We start from the raw sequence: 19,538 nt of genomic DNA on the forward strand, positions 1-19,538 counted from the left end.
TTCGTCACTCACTTTTTCCTCGTGTATTTACTTATGCACTGTTTATTGATTATGCATATTATTTCATTCATGGTTTCACCCACAAAATAATTTAATATCCATGAATCACAAAAACCCAAGAACAAGACCTCCGACTGCTGCAGAATGCTATTTCCAGGCTCATTTCCCACAGAGCTGGTAGACGAGATCTCTTTTTGATTGGGCTTCAGACTGTGCCTATAATTAATCAATAACCTTGCTTCCTACCCATCCCGTGTGCCACTGCTCTTTGCTCAATCGTCTTTCACTTAATTTACTTATAACTTAACAGCGGTACAATGAACAGCCTGTCATCTCATTCCACAACTGGAACACTGGCAATTCATTCCATATTTGTAGGTGCTCCCTCCCCAGCAATGTAAAAGCCTAGATCTTTATCAATAGAGAAATCTTCTAAAAATATGGTACGCAATAGAGTAGAATATTACGCAACTGTGAAAATGAATCAACCCCCTCCAATTATGTTTGTAAGGGATTTCAGTTGTACCAAAATAAATTCGTCTTTGTAAGGGACTTCAGCTGTACTAAGATGAATTCATCTTAACCTATGGTTCATTACATATTCCCAATATTTGTCCATGCATGGCATTGTTTAATTGGTTTTGATTTTATTATTTTATTTTTAATTGACAGATAAAATTATGTGTATTTATCGTGTATGACATAATGTTTTGAAGTATATATACAATGTCGGATGACTAACTCGAGCTAATTAATATAACCATTACTTCTCATAGTTGTCATTTTTGTGGTGAGAACACTTCACATCCACTCTCTCAGCATTTTTTAATTCTATTTATGTTTGTGGCAGCCATTCATTCCTTTGAATTAATTCCATGGACAACATGAATAGCCCCCTTCAAAGCAAGAACAAGAACTCTGTTACTTGATGTGCCTCTCTGCTTCTTATCCACATAAGTGACAGCCATGATCTCCATCACTGGATAACAAATAAGTCAGATCTGGCATACGGAATGTGGAGTAAAAACTAGATTTTCGAAAATTCAAGAAGCAGCACATATTTAGATTTTTTAAGGGACCTAAGTCCTGTTGTACCAAATTTATTAAAAACAAAAAAAACTCCAGTTTTTGTCAAATTCCCATCATTAGCCCAAGAATGGCCCTGACTTTATTTATTGACTTCTTTAATTACTAATTTAGGCAATATAGTGAAAACTCCTGAACCTACACCCTAAGAAAATAATAAAAACTGTGCATGTTCCAAATTCTATCACTTAAGCCCCACCCACATAGGTAAGAACCAAGGTGATCTTTTTTATAGGTCTTCCTTGATTTGAATTGTTAAGTTTATGTTCCAATTTCTTAACACATTTTCACCAATGGTCCGTGTTTGATCCTAATTTATGAATCTATTCATTTATTTGTTTATTTTTTATTCACTCATGGAATAATTTGTTGGTATTTTTATTTTCTTCAAGGAAAATGCAAAATGGCCTAAAATATTATTACAAATAACTGACTCTATGTTCTTTATCCACAGTGTGCAGAACTCCATTCCCCTTTTATTTATATGAACATTTTTAATGATACATTAACCTTATTCATCTATGTTTGTCCTCTGTTAAATAATCCCTTTCATGCAATCTGTTGGACTGCTATACTCCAACAACGACCAAGCTAAGAATCAAATCAAAAACTCAATCCCTTTTACAGCAACTGCAACAAGAACAAAGAAGTGCTTAGGAATATACCTAACCAAAGAGGTGAAAGATCTCTACAAGGAAAACTACAAAACACTGCTGAAAGAAATCATAGATGATACAAACAAATGAAAATACATCCCAAGTTCATGCATGGATAGAATCAATATTGTGAAAATGGCCATACTGCCAAAAGGAATCTACAGATTCAATGCAATTACCATCCAAATACCATCGTCATTCTTCACAGAACTAGAAAAAATAATCCTAAAATTCATATGGAACTGAAAAAGAGCACACATAGCCAAAGCAATACTAAGCATAATGAACAAATCTGGAGGCATTATATTGCCCAACTTCAAACTATACTACGAAGCTATAGTCACCAAAACAGCGTGATACTCGTATAAAAATAGGCACATAGACCAGTGGAAAAGGGGAGAGAACCCAGAAATAAAACCAAATACAGCCAGCTGATCTTCAACAAAGCAAACAAAAACATAAAGTGGGAAAAGGACACCCTATTCAACAAATGCTGCTGGGATAACTGGCAAGCCACATGTAGAAGAATAAAACTGGATCATCATCTCTCACACCTTAAACAAAAGCCAACTCAAAATGGATCAAAGACTTAAAATCTAAGACCTGAAATCATAAAAACTCTGCAATATAACATCGGAAAAACTCTTCTGGTTATTGGCCTAGGCAAAGAGTTTACCATCAAGAATGTAAAAACAAATGCAACAAAAACAAAAATAGATGGGACCTAGTAAAACTAAAAAGTTTCTGCACAGCAAAAGAAATTATTAGCAGAGTAAACAGACACCCCTCAGAGTGGAAGAAAATATTTGCAAACTATGATCTGACAAAGGACTAATATTCAGAATCTACAAGGAACCCAAACAAATCAGCAAAAAAAAAACCAAAAAAATCTATCAAAAAGTGGGCAAAGGACATGAATAGAAGATATACAAATGCCCAAAAAACATATGAAAAAATGCTCAACATCACTAATTACCAGGGAAATGTAAATTAAAACCACAGTGGGATGCCACCTTAGTCTTGCAAGAATGGCCATAATTAAACTATCAAAAGTTAATCAGTGTTGGCATGGATGTAGTGAAAAGGGAACACTTTTACACTGCTGGTGGGAATAGAAACTAGTACAACCAGTATGGAAAAAAGTATGGCGATTCCTTAAGGAATTAAAAGCAGAACTACCATTTAACCCACCAATCCCACTACTGGGTATCTATCCAGAGGAAAAGAAGTCATTATATGAAAAAGACACTTGCACACACATGTTTATAGCAACACAATTCACAATTTCAAAAATATGAAATCAGCCTACATGCCCAACACCTGCAAGTGGATAAGGAAAACCTGCAAGTGGATAAGGATATACACAAACTGTGTGTATATATATATGTATATATATATATATATATGGATATACACAAACTATGTGGATATATATGTGTATATATACACATATATATACACACAAACTGTGGAATACTACTCAGCCATGAAAAGGAACAAAATTATGGCATTCGCAGCAACCTGGATGGAGTTGAAGACCATTATTCTCAGTGAATTAACTTAGGAATAAAACCAAACATTGTATGTTCTTACTTATAAGTGGGAGCTAAGCTGTGAGGATGCAAAGGCATAATAATGACATAATAAACTTTGGGGACTCAGGGGGAAGGCTGGTAGGGGATGAGGAATTAAAGACTACACATTGGGTACAGTGTACACTGCTCAGGTGACAGGTGCACCATCATCTCCGAAATCACCACTAAAGAACTTACCCATGTAAAGCAAAAACCACCTGTTCCCCCAAAACTATTGAAATAAAAATAGAAAATTTTTAAAAAATTGTACAGTGATTAATACATAGTAAACAATTGTTAGCTATATTGCTAACATTTTTATTATTTTTTATTATTTTATTATTATAGTTTTATTGTGTCATTGCTATGAGGGAAGTATTGTTCTTGATGCTATAGATAATAAAAAAGTATTCTGTCAGTAAAAAATAAATAAGCAAATAAATAAATAATCCCTTCCTTCATTTACTTAGAATAATACCATCAAAATTTGTAAACCTACATACCCTGAACAAGAGCTCTAAATAACACTAACATCTGCCCACAAGCTCAACAGTTGGTCCCTGCTTGATCTTTCAATTAGGTAGTTCTGTAAGCAATTATTTGTTTCCTTTTTTTCCCTTTTCATATTAAAATACAGGACAAAATTAACAGCTGGCAGCCCAGAAACATACATCTGCCCATATGTTCCTAAACAATATGGTAACAGCCTTGAACTACTTACTTACTAGAACTCAGCTTCTCAGAAATATTTAATAATTTATATCTCATTAGATACATATTGGTGCATATCCAGCCCTCTTTGGCTGAATTCATTGGTACGTGTCTTTATTTACTCATGCACTGATTTACTACTGATAATAGGATTCATATCAGATCTGCAAAATCCCCAGCACAAGAGCTTATATTCCTCACTGCAGCTACAAGCTCGTGTCCCACTGAGGCAGTAAATTAGGTTTGTTTTTATAATGGACCTCAGAGTCATATAGCTTAATCAAAATCCTTGATTCAAGCACCCCAGGGTACTTATCATTGGTTTAGTTTTGAGACTTTTTTATTTATTTATACAGTTGCTTATTGATTTAATTCATTAATTGGCAAAAATTACTTTATTAATATTCATGAATCACAACAAAGCAAGAATAAGATATATGAATATTATAACTGATAGATGTAGGCTAATTTTTCCAACACCTAATCCACCAAATCTCCTTCTACAGTGGGTCTCACTGTTACACATATGGACCAACCAAAATCCTTACGCAGTCCCACACTCAGTGTGGTCCAGGCAGGGCCCTCTGTCTCTAGCCTTTCCTCAACGTTTTCAAATTTTAAATATTTAACAAAGAACATAAAGGAGCCACTTGTTTTACTTCACTGACAACATTTTTTTCCTTCCTTGTGTTTTCTCTGTCAATAGCTTAGAAACCTAAATCTTTATCAATGGCAGGATGTGTAAATTAAGAGTGGTGAAAAAATGACATTAAACAATTGTCAACTTAATGAAGTTATTTTCTTCCATCTGTTTTTTAGTGGAACCCACTTGTTCAGAATTATATTGATCTTAAATTTTGTTTCAGGGTACATTTTCACCAATGCTCATTCTTTTTTTAAGTTTTATTTTATTCTTCAAATAAAATAAAATTTTCTTTAATTGACAAATCCTTCTTGACCCTCTTTATGTATTCATCCATTTGCTTATTTACTATTTAATTTGAAATAGGTTAATTTAATCTTATATCTATCTTTTGAAAGAAAATTCACAAGGATAAATCTACCAGCATCCAAAACTGACTATAACAAGAACACATCTGTGAACATCAAGCATTTAGGAGTCCAGACATTCTATCCTTTACATGGACATCAGCAGTATAGAAATGACTTTCTCCTAATACTTGCGTCATAATTTATGACCATCACTGGTCCGTCATCTGTCCTCTTTTAACTTATTGTGACATAAACTTATTCATTCATTCCCTTATAATCCATAGCTGAGAATCCAAAGAAACTGTTCAAAAACTCTGAATAAAAATAGCATCTGTCAATCTGCCCATTACCCACAGAGATAATAAACTAGATCTTCATCCTCATTGTTGTTCAATGAACTCATTGACTAGAACTGGATTAATATTAATTCTTATCACCTGACACATTCTCAACACTGGTGCTCTTCCATTTTCTTATTTATGTAAAAATCTTTCCCTTAGAAGTAAGAGCAACCACCCAGCCCTGTGCTTGTGTGTATTTTATTGACTTCAATGCTTCAAAAACATAATAATAATCCATTGGTTCATGCTTGGCTTTCTTTTTTTATTCATTGACACACTTGTTTAATAAGTTCCCCTGTAATCCCAGCACTTTGGGAGGCCTAGGTGGGCAGATCATTTGAGGTCAGGAGTTTGAGAGCAGCTTGACCTACATAATGAAACCCCGTCTCTACTAAAATACAAAAATTAGCTGGGGATGGTGGCGGACGCCTGTAATCCCAGCTACTCAGAAGGCTGAGGCAGGAGAATCGCTCGAACACTGGAGGCAGAGTTTGCAGTGAGCCGAGATCGCGCCATTGCACTCCAGCCTGGGCAACAGAGTGAGACTCCCTTTCCAAAAAAAAAAAAAAAAAGTTTGTTTATACATTTGTTCAATTTGTTTAATGATTTACTCATCAATTCCCTTACACTATACTAATGTAATCAATATCATGAGGCATAAAAGGGTTAAGATCAAGACGCTGCTACAGGCCTATCTATGAAGGTAAGAGACTGGGTATCTCTTACAGTGGATTTCAGTGGTGCCTACATGGATTAATCCTGCCCTCACTCAGCAGTTGCCATGCTTAATCCTCTTCCATTTAGTCAGCTACTTAATCAGGTGTTTGTTAATGTCAGTAATTTTCTTTGAAACAAAAAACTGAAGACCAGCAAGACACCACCAACAAAATAGAACAGCATCGATTATTACATGATCTTTTCATATCTTCCTTACCTAAATAAACTAACCATCCTTACCTAAAAGAATTAACCATTAAACCACAGCCATTATTTTTACAGATTTTGGTGCTTAATAAAAACTACTTGGCCAGGCGCGGTGGCTCAAGCCTGTAATCCCAGCGCTTTGGGAGGCCGAGGCAGGCGGATCACGAGGTCAGGAGATCGAGACCATCCTGGCTAACACGGTGAAACCCCGCCTCTACTAAAAATACAAAAAATTAGCCGGACATGTTGACGGGCGCCTGTAGTCCCAGCTACTCGGGAGGCTGAGGCAGGAGAATGGCGTGAACCCGGGAGGCAGAGCTTGCAGTGAACCAAGATCGCGCCACTGCACTCCAGCCTGGGGGACAGAGCAAGGCTCCGTCTCAAAAAAAAATAAAATAAAATAAAATAAAAACTACTTATAATAGGCCAGACAGTGGCTCATGCATTTTGGGAGGCCAAGGCGGGTGGATCACTTGAGCCCAGGAATTTGAGACCAGCCTTGGCAACATGGCGAAACCTCATCTCTACAAAAAATACCAAAAAATTAGCCAGGTGTGGTGACCTGAGCCTGTGGTCCCAGCTACTAGGGAAGTTGAGGCAGGAGGATTGCTTAAGCCTAGAGGTTGAGGCTGTGGTGAGTTGTGACTGCGCCACTGCACTCCAGCCTGGGTGACAGAGTGAGACTGTCTCAAAAAAAAAAAAAAAAGGAAAATAATCCTTGTTTCAGCAGTATACACTTTAATGTTTAGCGTGTGCTGTTTCCATTTTTTTCTCATTCATTTATTCACTTATCATTGATTCATCACTGATTAGCCAATAATAATACAATTAGTACCCATGGATTAGAAAAACATAAAATTGAATATTCCTCTCATTGGATTATAGCAGTGCTGAGCAATAAAAAATATAATGCCACCTACACGAATACTTGTACATTTTCTAGAAGCTACAATATTTAAAAAGTAAAAAGAAAAAGATGAAATCAACTGTAATCGTGTATTTTATTTAGCCCAATATCTAAAATACTATCATTTAATCAATATAAATAATTCTAGAAATATTTTACCTTTTTCATATTGAGGCTTCTAAACTCGGTGTGTATTTTTCCACGTAGATCACATGTCGATTAGACTAGTCACATTCCAAGTGCACAGTAGCTCCCGTGGCTAGCACTGATGATACTAGACAGTGCATGTCTATAATCTAATTTCCTACAGAGATAATACACTAGATCTCTTCCTATAATGCATCTCAGTATGACACACATGGATCAATGGATCAATCAACATTCTTCATACGTAGCAATGCCACAATTATCACTGGCCCATCCGTAGCCCTCTTTCTTTTAATTTGTCTATATTTCAAAGATGACGCAATAAGCTGCTATAAATCCATCTTCTTGCCCAGTAGAATACTGATAATTACTTTCAATCTTCCTATGTGATACCCTCTTAAGCAGTTAATGGCATAGGTGTACATCAATGGAGGACTGTTTGAATCAACAGTGACGTAAAATGTATATGAATATTAAACTGCCAGCAGCACAAATAAAATAGCCTGACTGTACTCTTAATAGAAGTGGTGTTGAATTGGATTAATCATGAACATTGATTCATATAACATTCTCATCATTGGTCCACGCATGTTCTGCGATATTTTAATATGTAGAGCTATTTATTTCTTTTAAATAATATAGTCAACATCCATGAGCAAATCATCCAAACCAAGAACAAGGACCCTGACTGTCCTGTCATCAGCCTCCATGCTCCTTGCCCACAGAGAAAGCAGCCCGGCCCTCATCATTTCAGAATAGCTGATCACCTGCGGTGCACTCACTCTGTAGAAGAGAAAGCAGGTGTGAAAAGGTGTGAAAAAGACTAGATTTAAACTTTTTAAAGAAATATTAAAATTGTAAAATACTGGATTAACCATAATCCTTGGCTTGTGCCACATTCTCAACATTGGTCCATGGCTGGCCCTCTTTCTCACCACTGACCCACAATTAACACTTCGTTCTTAATCGACTTAATAAATTATTTTAATTATTAACTTAATGAACACCATTGAGTGAATCACCTAAAATAAAAATGAGAATTATGACCATTACAAACCCCTCTCTATGTGTCCCCTCTTATATGAGTGACAGGCCCAGGTAGGGAGAGCCCACGTCATCTGCCCAGCAGGACTGCGAGTTGCCATGGGGTGGCACTGCTCAGTGCCTCCTATTCTTTTTGTAAGTGGGAGTGGTCCTTGTGGCCTTCGTGTCTATAGAATATTTACCATATAGAAGACAGATAACCTATTTATTTAAAGTCTTTGAATTTTAAAAATCTATTCACTTATTGGTTTTTATAATATAATCAAGTAAAACACCACGAATCTACCATCAAAACCAAGAAAAACAGTAGTATATTATAGAGATAGATAGTATATATAGATATATATAGTATATATATAGATAGATAGTATAGAGATAGATAGATAGTATATATAGAGATAGAGATAGCTAGTATATATAGAGATAGAGATAGGTAGATAGGTAGATGATAGATAGATAGATAGATAGATAGATAGATAGATAGATAGATAGATGATAGATAGATAGAGATAGATAAATAGATAGATAGATAGATGATAGATAATCTTTTCATCCTTAACCGTAACTGGAGAAACAGAAACCTTTATATAATGGACTTCATCTGTTGAGAAATGTATGGATATAATATTTGGTTCATGACACACTCTCATCACTGGTCCATGCTTAGGCTTCTTTATGTATAATCGACAATGAGTTGCATCTGTCTACATGTTCCTCACTAACAAATGTAACACAAGAGATCTTTTATTTATGGACTATACTTGTAGTGACTTAAATTAATCACAAGCTCTGGTCTATGTCACATTATGATCCTTGCCACATGCAATGGAATCTCTAGTGTTTATTAGTCATTTTTGAAGTAAATAATTTCATATGATGAATATCCACAAAGCCACTATTCAACACACTATGACTTAGACAATAACTTTTTGATGCTTTACCACCAAGATACATAGACCTTCAACATTAGAGAAATGTTCACAGAAACTATGGGGTACACATTCATGTACTGCTCAATAGTCATAAAATAAATGAATAAGCCTATATGGTTTTTTCAAGAATGAAAGACATTTTTTGCCAGTGAGTCTCAATTGTACAGAACTGGATTAATCATGTTTGTTTCAAGGAACACTCCCATCACTGGCTGATATGGTTTTGCTATGTGTCTCCACCCAAATCTCATCTTGAATTGTACTCCCACAATTCCCACATGTTGTGGGAGGGACCTGGTAGGAGATAATTTGGATCATGGGGGCAGTTCCCCCATACTGCTCTCATGGTAATGAATAAGTCATACGAGATCTGATGGCTTCTTCAGGGGTTTCTACTCGTGCATCTTCCTCATTTTCTTTTGCTGTCACCATGTAAGAAGTGCCTCCCGCCATGATTCTGAGGCCTCCCCAGCCATGTGGAACTGCAAGTCCAATTAAACCTCTTTTTCTTCCCAGTCTCGGTTATGTCTTTATCAGCAGCATGAAAACAGACTAATACAGTAAACTGGTACCAGGAGTGGGGTTTGTTGCTGAAAAGATACCCAAAGATGTGTGAGTGACTTTGGAACTGCATACCAGTTCCAAAAGGCAGAAGTTGGAACAGTTTGGAGGGCTCAGAAGAAGACTGGAAAATGTAGGAAAGTTTGGAACCTCCTAGAGACTTGTTGAATGGCTCTGACAAAAATGCTGATAGTGACATGAACAATAAGGTCCAGGCTGAGGTGGTCTCAGATGGAGATGAGGAACTATCTCCTAATATGCCAGTCTAATGCCTAATTATCCTTTTGCAAACTGGAGCAAAGGTGATTCTTGTTATGTTTTAGCAAAGAGACTGGCAGCATTTTTGGAACTTTGAACTTGAGAGAGATCATTTATGGTATCTGGTGGAAGAAATTTCTAAGCAGCAAAGCATTCAAAAGGGGGCTTGGGTGCTATTAAAAGCATTCCGTTTTAAAAGGGAAACAGCATAAAAGTTCAGAAAATTTGCAGCCTGACTATGCAGTAGAAAAGAAAAACCCTTTTTCTGAGGAGAAATTCAATCTGGCTGTAGATATTTGCATAAGTAACAAGGAGCTCAACGTTAATCCCCAAGACAATGGGGAAAATATCTCCAGGGCACGTCACAGGTCTTCATGACAGCCCCTCCCATCACAGACCTGGAAGCCTAGGAGGAAAAAAATGGCTTTGTGGGCTGGGCCCACAGTCCCCATGCTGTATGCAGCCTACGGACTTGGTATCCTGCATCCCAGCCACTCCAGCCATTGCTAAAAGGGGCCAAAGTAAAACTCCACCCATGGTTTCAGAGGGTGCAAGCCCTAAACCTTGGTAGCTTCCACATGGTGTTGAGCCTGAGGGTGCACAGAAGTCAAGAATTGAGGTTTGGGAACCTCTGCCTAGATTTCAGATGTATGGAAACACCTGGATGCCCAGGCAGAAGTTTGCTGCAGGGGTGGGGCCCTCATGGAGAACCTCTGCTAGGGCAGCACAGAAGGGAAACGTGGGGTTGATGGCCCCACACAGAGTCTCTACTGGAGCACCACCTAGTGGAGCTGTGAGAAGGGGGCCACCGTCCTCCAGACCCCAAAATGGTAGATCCACCAGCTTGCACCATGTGCTTGGAAAAGCCGCAGACACTTAATGCCAGCCTGTGAAAGCAGCCAGTAGGGAGGCTATACCCTGCAAAGCCACAGTAGGGGAGCTGCCCAAGACCATGGAAACCCACTTCGTGCATCAGTGTGACCTGTGTGAGACCTGGAATCAAGGGATATCATTTTGGAGCTTTAAAATTTGACTGCCCCACTGGATTTTGGACTTGCATGGGCCCTGTAACCACTTTGTTTTGGCCAATTTCTCCCATTTGGAATGGCTGTATTTACCCAGTATCTGTACCCCAGTTGTATCTAGGAAGTAAATAGTTTGCTTTTGATTTTACAGACTCATAGTCGGAAGGGACTTGCCTTGTCTCAGGTGAGACTTTGGACTGTGGACTTTTGGATGCTGAAATGAGTTGAGACTTTGGGGGACTGTTGGGGAGGCATGATTGGTTTTGAAATGTGAGATGAGATTGGAGGGACGAGGGGCAGAATGATATGGTTTGGCTCTGTGTCCCCACTCAAATCTCATCTTGATTGTACTCCCGTAATTCCCACATGTTGCGGGAGGGACCTAGTGGGAGATAATTTGAATCATGGGTGTGGTTTCCCCCATACTGTTCTCATGGTAGTGAAAAAGTCTCACAAGATCTGATGGTTTTATCAGGGGTATCCGCTTTTTCATCTTCCTCATTTTCTCCTGCCTCCACCATGTAAGAAGTGCCTTTCACCTCCCGCCATGATTCTGAGGCCTCCTAGCCATGTGGAACTGTAAGTCGAATTAAACTTCTTTTTCTTCCCGGTCTTGGGTATGTCTTTAACAGCAGCATGAAAACAGACTAATACACCAGCCCATAACTAACTTTTATTTAACTTTTGTATTTATGTATTCATATTTAATATTCAAAAAACTGCCATGAACCAACCACCTAACACAACTGACCAATGTAGTAGCTTTAAAATTTGACTGCCCCACTGGATATCAGACTTGCATGGGCCAGTGGCCACATGCGACTATTTAAATTTAAATTAATAAAAATTAAGTAATATTAAAAATTCAGTTACTCATGAACACCAGCCACATTTCAAGGACTCAATAATCACATGGACTAGTAGCTACCATACTGTACAGAACAGATTACAGAACATTTCCATCACTGCAGAAAGTTCTACTGGGGACGGGTATGGTGGCTTGCACCTGTAACCAGCTCTTTGGGAGCCAAGGCCGGTGAACTGCTTGAGCCTAGGAGTGCAAGACCAGCCTGGGCAACACGGGGAACCTGTCTCTACAAAAAATACAAAAATTAGCTGGGTATGGTGGTGCACACCTGTAGTCCTAGCTACTCAGGAGGCTGAGGTGGGAGGATCACCTGAGCACAGGGAGGTCCAGCCTGGGCAACAGAGTGAGACCTGTCTCAACGCAAAAAAAAAAAAAAAAAGAAAGAAAGTTCCATTGGACAATACAAGAAAATACTCTTAGGTTATATTCTAGAACTTTTTCTAATGAACCTAATTGGATTAATCATGATCTCTGCTTCATGAAACATCATCATTGGTTTATGCTGACACTCTTTTATTTGATTTGATCATTTCTACAGAAGTTGTAATGAGCAATCATAAATCCAATCTCTTACTCCACTAATAGAACACTGACATCATCTTTCATCTCTTTGTGTGCTCCTTGGTCAGAGTAAATAGCCCAGATTTCTATTTATGGGCAAACGTGTAAACAAACTATGTACATGTACAAAATGAAATACAAAACAGCTGGTAAAGGAAGTGAAACAGGGTAGGTTATTTGTATGGCAGTCAGAATTTAATTAACTATAATCCTTTTATTCTTGGACCATTCTCATCACCAGTCCATGTTTTGGCCTTTTGTTTATTTTACACACTTAGGTAATTATTTATTTATTTTTAGTACTAAAATCAACATCCAACATGCCACCTTGCAAAAACAAGCATATTAACTGACTCTTTAACCAATGCATTTTTAAAGGGGCCTTGGATGAACTGAATTGGAATAATCATAATTCTAGGATGATGAGTGTTGCACTTTCCTCTAACATGGTCTTGAGGTCTGTCTCAAGAGAGTGAATATAAATTCTAGCTCTGCCTGATGGGGATGCAGGACAGGTGGTCATGGGTGTTTACAGTGTGTCTTTTATGGGATATGTCTTTATCCCAGCAGACAGTCTAATGCCTAAGTATCCTATCCGTTACCAGGTGTCCCTCTCACAGGAAACTCATTTACACTGGCAGTCCCCCTGTGGTTCTTGTCTGACCTATGTCTAGTCTATTCCTATGAAGATAGCCATTCTCTAGGAGATCCCTGACCAGGAAAGAAGTTCAATTCAAGTGTGTTGGTCAGGTGAGACACAGAGGAAGCAACTCAACAAAACACATGAAATGAAACAACAGAAGCAGTTTATTACTTACAGATCCTGCATGCCTCACAGGGCCAGCGGGAAGGGGAAAGCCTGTATTGCAGACTACGGCATTTCCCAAGCAGGTTTCCTGCAGAGAGTTCTCACTGGCGCGTTTAGAGCAAGCCAGTATATCTGTGTGGTCCACATAGGCTGTGGGGTCAGTGTATCTAGCTGATCCTTAGGGAGGCAGTATCCTGGAGGTGGCTGTACAAGGCAGTTATCTGGATCTATCATATTAAGAACTGGGAGGAGGTGGATAACTGCAAACTGTGTCAAGGGTGACTAAGCCTGCTTCTGGAATGAGAAAGTTAAACTTAGGTTCAAAATGGATACTGAAGCTACATACAATAAAAAGAATTTACAACAATGAGATATGATCACCTTTGTCCCATGTTTGCCCTCTCTTGTTTTATTCATGTGTTTGTTCATTCATTCACTTATTTATGAACACCCTTAAACAACTCTCCAGCAAAGATTTAACAACATCAACTATTAATTACATTTTCTTTAAGTACCTTATCTACCCAAGTAAGAGTCAAAATTCTCATAAATGTTGCATGACTACATAAGCTATGATTTGTCCATTCTGTGCAACAAACAGCAACTATTAGAAAAATAAACACCTGTATCATTTTTAATGGCCTTTACTTGTGTATAATTTAATTAATAAGCCTCACTTTACATGAAATATTATCCTCATTATCTATGCTTGGCCCTTTTAAGTTTTATTTATCGCTTTAAACAAAAATCATGAAAGAACAATCATGAATCCTATTCAACAAACAGAAAACGACCAATACCTTACTTCCCTATGTGACTCTCTGCCACCGACTTAACATCCCAAACTTCTTCAATAGGAAAGTGTTCATGCAAAAGTGTAGTGCATAAATTAATGGTGGAATGCTACTGAAATGAATGAAACAGCATAAATATTTGTGTTTTAATGTCTCTCCAATTTGCAGAACTGTGCAATCGTAAATCTTAGATCATGATACATTGTCTTCATTAGTCCATGCTTGACTCTCTTTGATCTTGTTTATACATGTATCCATTTATGTTTAATTACCCCATAAACATATATAAACCCACCCCAGCATGAAAATATGAAAGATAAACATAACACATATTACGTGTGTGATATATATATAGGATACATGTATAAACATAACACATGATACATGTTATATATATGTAGGATACGTATGTGTGTGTGTGTGTTCCTTTTTTTCTTTCCTCATTTGCTACAGAGAACAGCCCAGTAATACTGTTTTTTAATTTGGTGACAGTTATGCTGTATGAAATTAATCACCCTTGGTTCATGACATTCTCATCATGCCCGTCATCTTTGACCTTATTTATGTATTGATTCATGTTTAATAATGTAATAAACAACCATCAACCAACGACCCAACTTCAAAACAACAACACTAAACATTACTCACATTGGTTGGTTCATGGCTCATTTTCCCCAGAGGTCACAATCAAGATCTTCATCGACAAAGTGTCATTAATTTCACTCTGGAGCCTCCATTCTGTGGAACACAAGGCTGATATTAAGAAGGATGAAATAACCTAGATTTTTTTAATGGCCATCAGGTGAGAAGCACAGTATTAATCATAATCTTTGGTTCATGACAGTCTCACCACTGGCCCAAGCATAGCTCTCTGCAATTATTCATTTATTAATTTGTATTATTACAAATGAGTATGTATTAATTCACCACTCCAATCAAAAACAAGAATCATGACTATCACAAACATATGTCCCTACGCATCTTACCCAAGAAGGAACCAACCCAGATATTCTTCCTAATGGATGCAGATGATGCAGACTTGGAGTGACAATCATATTTGATTCCTACTAACCCTTTTCAATGTTTTCACTTATTTTTTTAAATACAATAAACACAGATGAACCCACCACTGATCCAGAACAAAAATATTGATTAGTACATCCAAATACTTCTTATCCACTGAGGTAAAATTCTTGTTTTATTTTAAATAGTCCACGATTGTACATAAATGGATGAATCTTAATCTTTAGGTCATAAAACATTGTCTTTGTGGTCCATTCTTGACATTCTTTCATTTCATCACTTTTGTACTCATCTAATTCATTTTTAACTACGCAGCCGCTACACTTGAAGTCACCATTTAGCCCAAGACCAATGACTATTCTGTATACCTGTTGATACACTTCCTACCCTCAGCCTCAACAGCCTAGAACCTGGCTTTTGTTTTGGAATAACCTCACAGAAGCAGAGACTAGAAAGGTGGTTACTAGGGGTCAGGAGTGAGAGGAATCTGGAGATCTTAGTGAGAGGACGCAAACTTTCAGTTAGGAGTAAGTTCTGGTGACCTAATGCAGAGTACGGTGACTATAGTTAACAATAATGTATTGCATGCCTGAAATTTGCTAAAAGAGTAGACCTTAAGTATTCTCACTGCACACACGGAAAAAGGGAACTACATGAGGTGATGGGTATGTTAATTCGCTTGATTATGGTAATCATTTCACAATATATATGTATATGAAAATGTCACACTGTACAACTTAAATACAATACAAATACATACAATATTGACTCATCAATTATATATTTATAAAGCTGGGGAGTGAGGAACACACTGCCATCATTGGTACATGCTTGGCTGTCTCTAGTTTTATTTACACATTGATTCATTTTTAACTGTTCAATCAACACCCACGAAGCCAGCTTTTATTTGTCTGCACTCACCTTCTCTGGGAGAGAAACCCCAGTGTGCCCATTCTATGGAACATAAAGCCGGTTAAAAAAAGAAAAATAGCCTACGAGGCCTTTTTTGTTTGTTAATATCAGGTTACCAGACCTGGATTAGTCATAACCCTTTGCCCAGAACACGCTCTCAGAATTGTTCCATTCAAGGCCTTTATTACCTTATTTCTTTATTCCTTGATTATTTTTAATAACAAAATTAATAGCCACGAACCACTCTGATCTCTTTTTTTAATGCCCCTCAGTTGTGAAGAATTAATCACCATCCCTGGTTTACAACCCACTCCCGTCCTTGCTGCTGGCATGCCTCTCTCTTATTGTATTGATTGTTAAAACCACCCATGACAATTACCACTGGTGGTCCCCACCTCCATCCCTCCCCCTCTCATGCCCCTGCCTCCCTCTACCTTAAACAATCATTCCCAAATCTCCTGGATACAATCCCTTTCCAGATATATATATATTTTTATATTTATATATATATTTATATATATATTTATATATATATATAAATTTACAACATATATGTAATATATGTATTCTTAAATATTTTCCATGGGTTAGTGGCTTGCAGGAGTTTTCAGTGAAGGCTAAAGAGAAGGGTCAAGGGAGAGTGTGAAATATACAAGCTTGAGTCCAGAGCACACCCACCGCTGGGGGATTGGTAAAAGCCCTCAAACCCAGATCGCTGAGCCATCTGCACCTGTGCTCACACCATGAGCCAGTGGGCCCAGTGGTTGCACCACATATGCTCACACCTCAGTACCCGCCTCCCAAATCCAGCCTCAACGCCAGACTAGCTGGGTGACATCAGGAAAGCAAACTAACGTCTCTGTGCCTGTTTCCCCATCAGCAAGATAGTTGCAGCACTAGTCCCCAAGCAAAGTTATGTTATTATTTTCACGCCAATGGCAACCAGGTTAAAAAAAAAAATACAAAAAAAACCCTCCACCCCACCTCTGAGCCCCTCCCTCACCCAAATCTTGGCTCCCTCTGTAGCAGCGCCCGAGCTCTGGTGTTAGACAGACAGACAGACCAGGTTCCACCCCAGCAGGCACTCATGAGCTGTGTAACTGCAGAGACGTGACCTGGCTTCTCTGTCTTGTGCCCCGACTTGTACGATTTGTAGAATGAGGAATGCAGCGCCCTCGTGGGTCCAACCGGAGGGTGACCTGAACTATCGCCCATCCCTCAAGTAGCCCGCCTTGCACACCTGCGCACACCCCGCCCTTTCCCCGTCCCATGACGCCCACCCCACTGGTCAAACAGTCCCCAGTTTGATCAAAGAAATGAATTAGCTCAATGCTCAGATCAAGCCAAGGGTTTGGGACTCGGGCAGGGAATCGTTGGGGCCTGTTCTTTTTTGGACATGGCATCAGAGCTTAAACAAATACCCTGAAAAACAGAAACCCAACTAAGGGATGCGCTTTGGAAAACGAAAATTCATTTTGTGAAGTGGGACTGCCCTTGGGGAAGTCTATGCCGTGAGATTCTTGATGTTCAACTTGATTCCAAGAAACCAAAAGAGGCTTCACTATGGGCCTTACCAAAGAAACGCAGCCAGTTTCCTTCTTACCCTCCCCACAGCCTGTCCGGGGTGTGTACCACCTGCCACAACTGGCCTCAGAGCAACTCAGGGACCTGAACATAATTCTATATATTATACAGAGTTATGATGTAGGTGTATAATGCCATTTACACATCAATCTGTCCATTGGGGGACTTTCACGAGGGAGTCGTGGGAAGATCACCAGTGTGGGGACCTGCCCCTGCCTTCTTCACACTGTGGGGCCTTGGGGAAGGCCTGTCCCCTCCCTCAGCCTCAGGTGGTGATCATCCCACCAGCCTTTCCTCCCTCCCAAGTGGTGTGAAAATGAAAAGCATAACATTTTAAGTGCAAGCTCCCTCCAAGCAGCAGGGATCATTAATATTGTACCTCCTGTACCCAGCACGCAGTGTTCACAGCATGCCTCAGCATACATTATCTCGTTTGATTCTCACAACAGTCCTGTGAATTAGACATAATAATCATAATTAGCCAATATTTATTGAATGCATACTCTGTACCAGGCACCACACTGCCTACTTTGCATACATTGACACTCCTCTGGGGTGGATACAATTCAATAGTATCTCATAAATTTTTCCCCCAAAATTTTTGAGCATGGACTTTGTACCGTTGCTGGGTCTAAGTGCCAGGGATACAGTAGTGAGCAAAACGGACAGATCCCCATCCTATGAGAATTAACATCCCTGTGGGTGGAGATAGGAACAGAAAATCATCAGAAAAGGTAAGCCTAATGCATGGGATAAAAGATGGTGATAAGAACTAGGGAGGAAAATAAAGCAGGAAGCGGGTAGGGAGTGACACAAGGGAGGAAGCCTCACGGAGATGATGATATTTGAGCAAAGCGTTACTAGTCCTATTTTATACCTAAGGAAACTGAGACTCAGAGAAGTTAGGTGACTTATAAGTGGTCACACAGAAAGGAGATGCTGAGCCGGGAGGCAAACCCGGGCAGTGTCGCTCCGGAGTCGGCCTTACCACTTCTTCCCGAAGCCTCGTTTTGGCAGCAATGTCCCACTGCCAGCCCACAATATAAGTGTGAGAATAAATCACGTGGCGGGGGCTGGGGGGGAGGTGCGAAGGTTTCTCTGACCTCCCACACAGGCAGCCCCAGAAACAGAGGGAATCCCCAGGATGTACCATTGGACCTGGATGAATAAACAAACTGTCCATCTTGGAGGAGCTGCAGGGGTAGCAGTTCTTACAGGACTGGCACAGAATCTGAAGTCAGGCAATGCTAGGATCACAGCTTAACCTCAACACAGCCCAGCAAGTCGCGCCAATGCTAAACCCATCTCCTCCCACCTGGCGGTTAGGGCATCCGATTGCACCCCGCAAGAGGTGCCCCATGTGATGTGCAGCCACATGCCACCTAGGCTCAAGTTACAGAGGTGCTGCCCCAGGAACAGGAGGAGGCTTCCCAGTCCTCATGCCCCCCATGGTAAGAGACTCAGAATTTTTCCAACTGGCCACTTCCAAAAGAGCAAGTCAAGAAACATTTCTAAAGTGACTATTTCTCCCCCAAAAAAACACGTAGGGAAAGAAGTTTCATGAAATCATATCTGAGAACTGGGGAACCTTGCCCACTACTGCTAGAAACCATGAAGTTTAATAAATTTCAACCTCAGAAACTTGGATTCAGAGGACTGTAATTATTTACCTTAGCTTCTTCCCAGCTCCCATGCAACCCCTGTGTAAGCCCCTATACTGCAAGGAAATTCCTTCACAGGAGTCTCACCTCTCTTAGGGCTTCATCTTTCCTTAGATGGATCATACCCATTTGCTGCGCAGAACTCTTACTTCTATCACTAGAACTTCT

The 19,538-nt window shown here is 39.2% G+C and overlaps 1 long non-coding RNA gene and 1 other non-coding gene across 3 annotated transcripts in view; both read right to left on the reverse strand.

Moving 5' to 3' along the window:
• Positions 1–19,538, reverse strand: part of LOC105737983 — a 76,837-nt gene that overhangs the window by 36,314 nt on the left and 20,985 nt on the right. For both annotated transcript variants that reach the window (XR_004028068.1, XR_004028067.1), the window contains exons 7-8: positions 18,089–18,160; positions 13,407–14,928 (exon numbers count right to left, since the gene is read on the reverse strand). This is a non-coding gene — a long non-coding RNA (uncharacterized LOC105737983). The remainder of the gene's footprint in view (positions 1–13,406; positions 14,929–18,088; positions 18,161–19,538) is intronic.
• LOC115832652 lies at positions 4,282–4,353 on the reverse strand. Its single transcript, XR_004028171.1, has one exon. It is a non-coding gene; the product is annotated as a small nucleolar RNA SNORD113/SNORD114 family (small nucleolar RNA).

The sequence above is a fragment of the Nomascus leucogenys genome, chromosome 22a, assembly GCF_006542625.1.
Source record: "Nomascus leucogenys isolate Asia chromosome 22a, Asia_NLE_v1, whole genome shotgun sequence".
In the NCBI taxonomy this organism is placed as follows: domain Eukaryota; kingdom Metazoa; phylum Chordata; class Mammalia; order Primates; family Hylobatidae; genus Nomascus; species Nomascus leucogenys.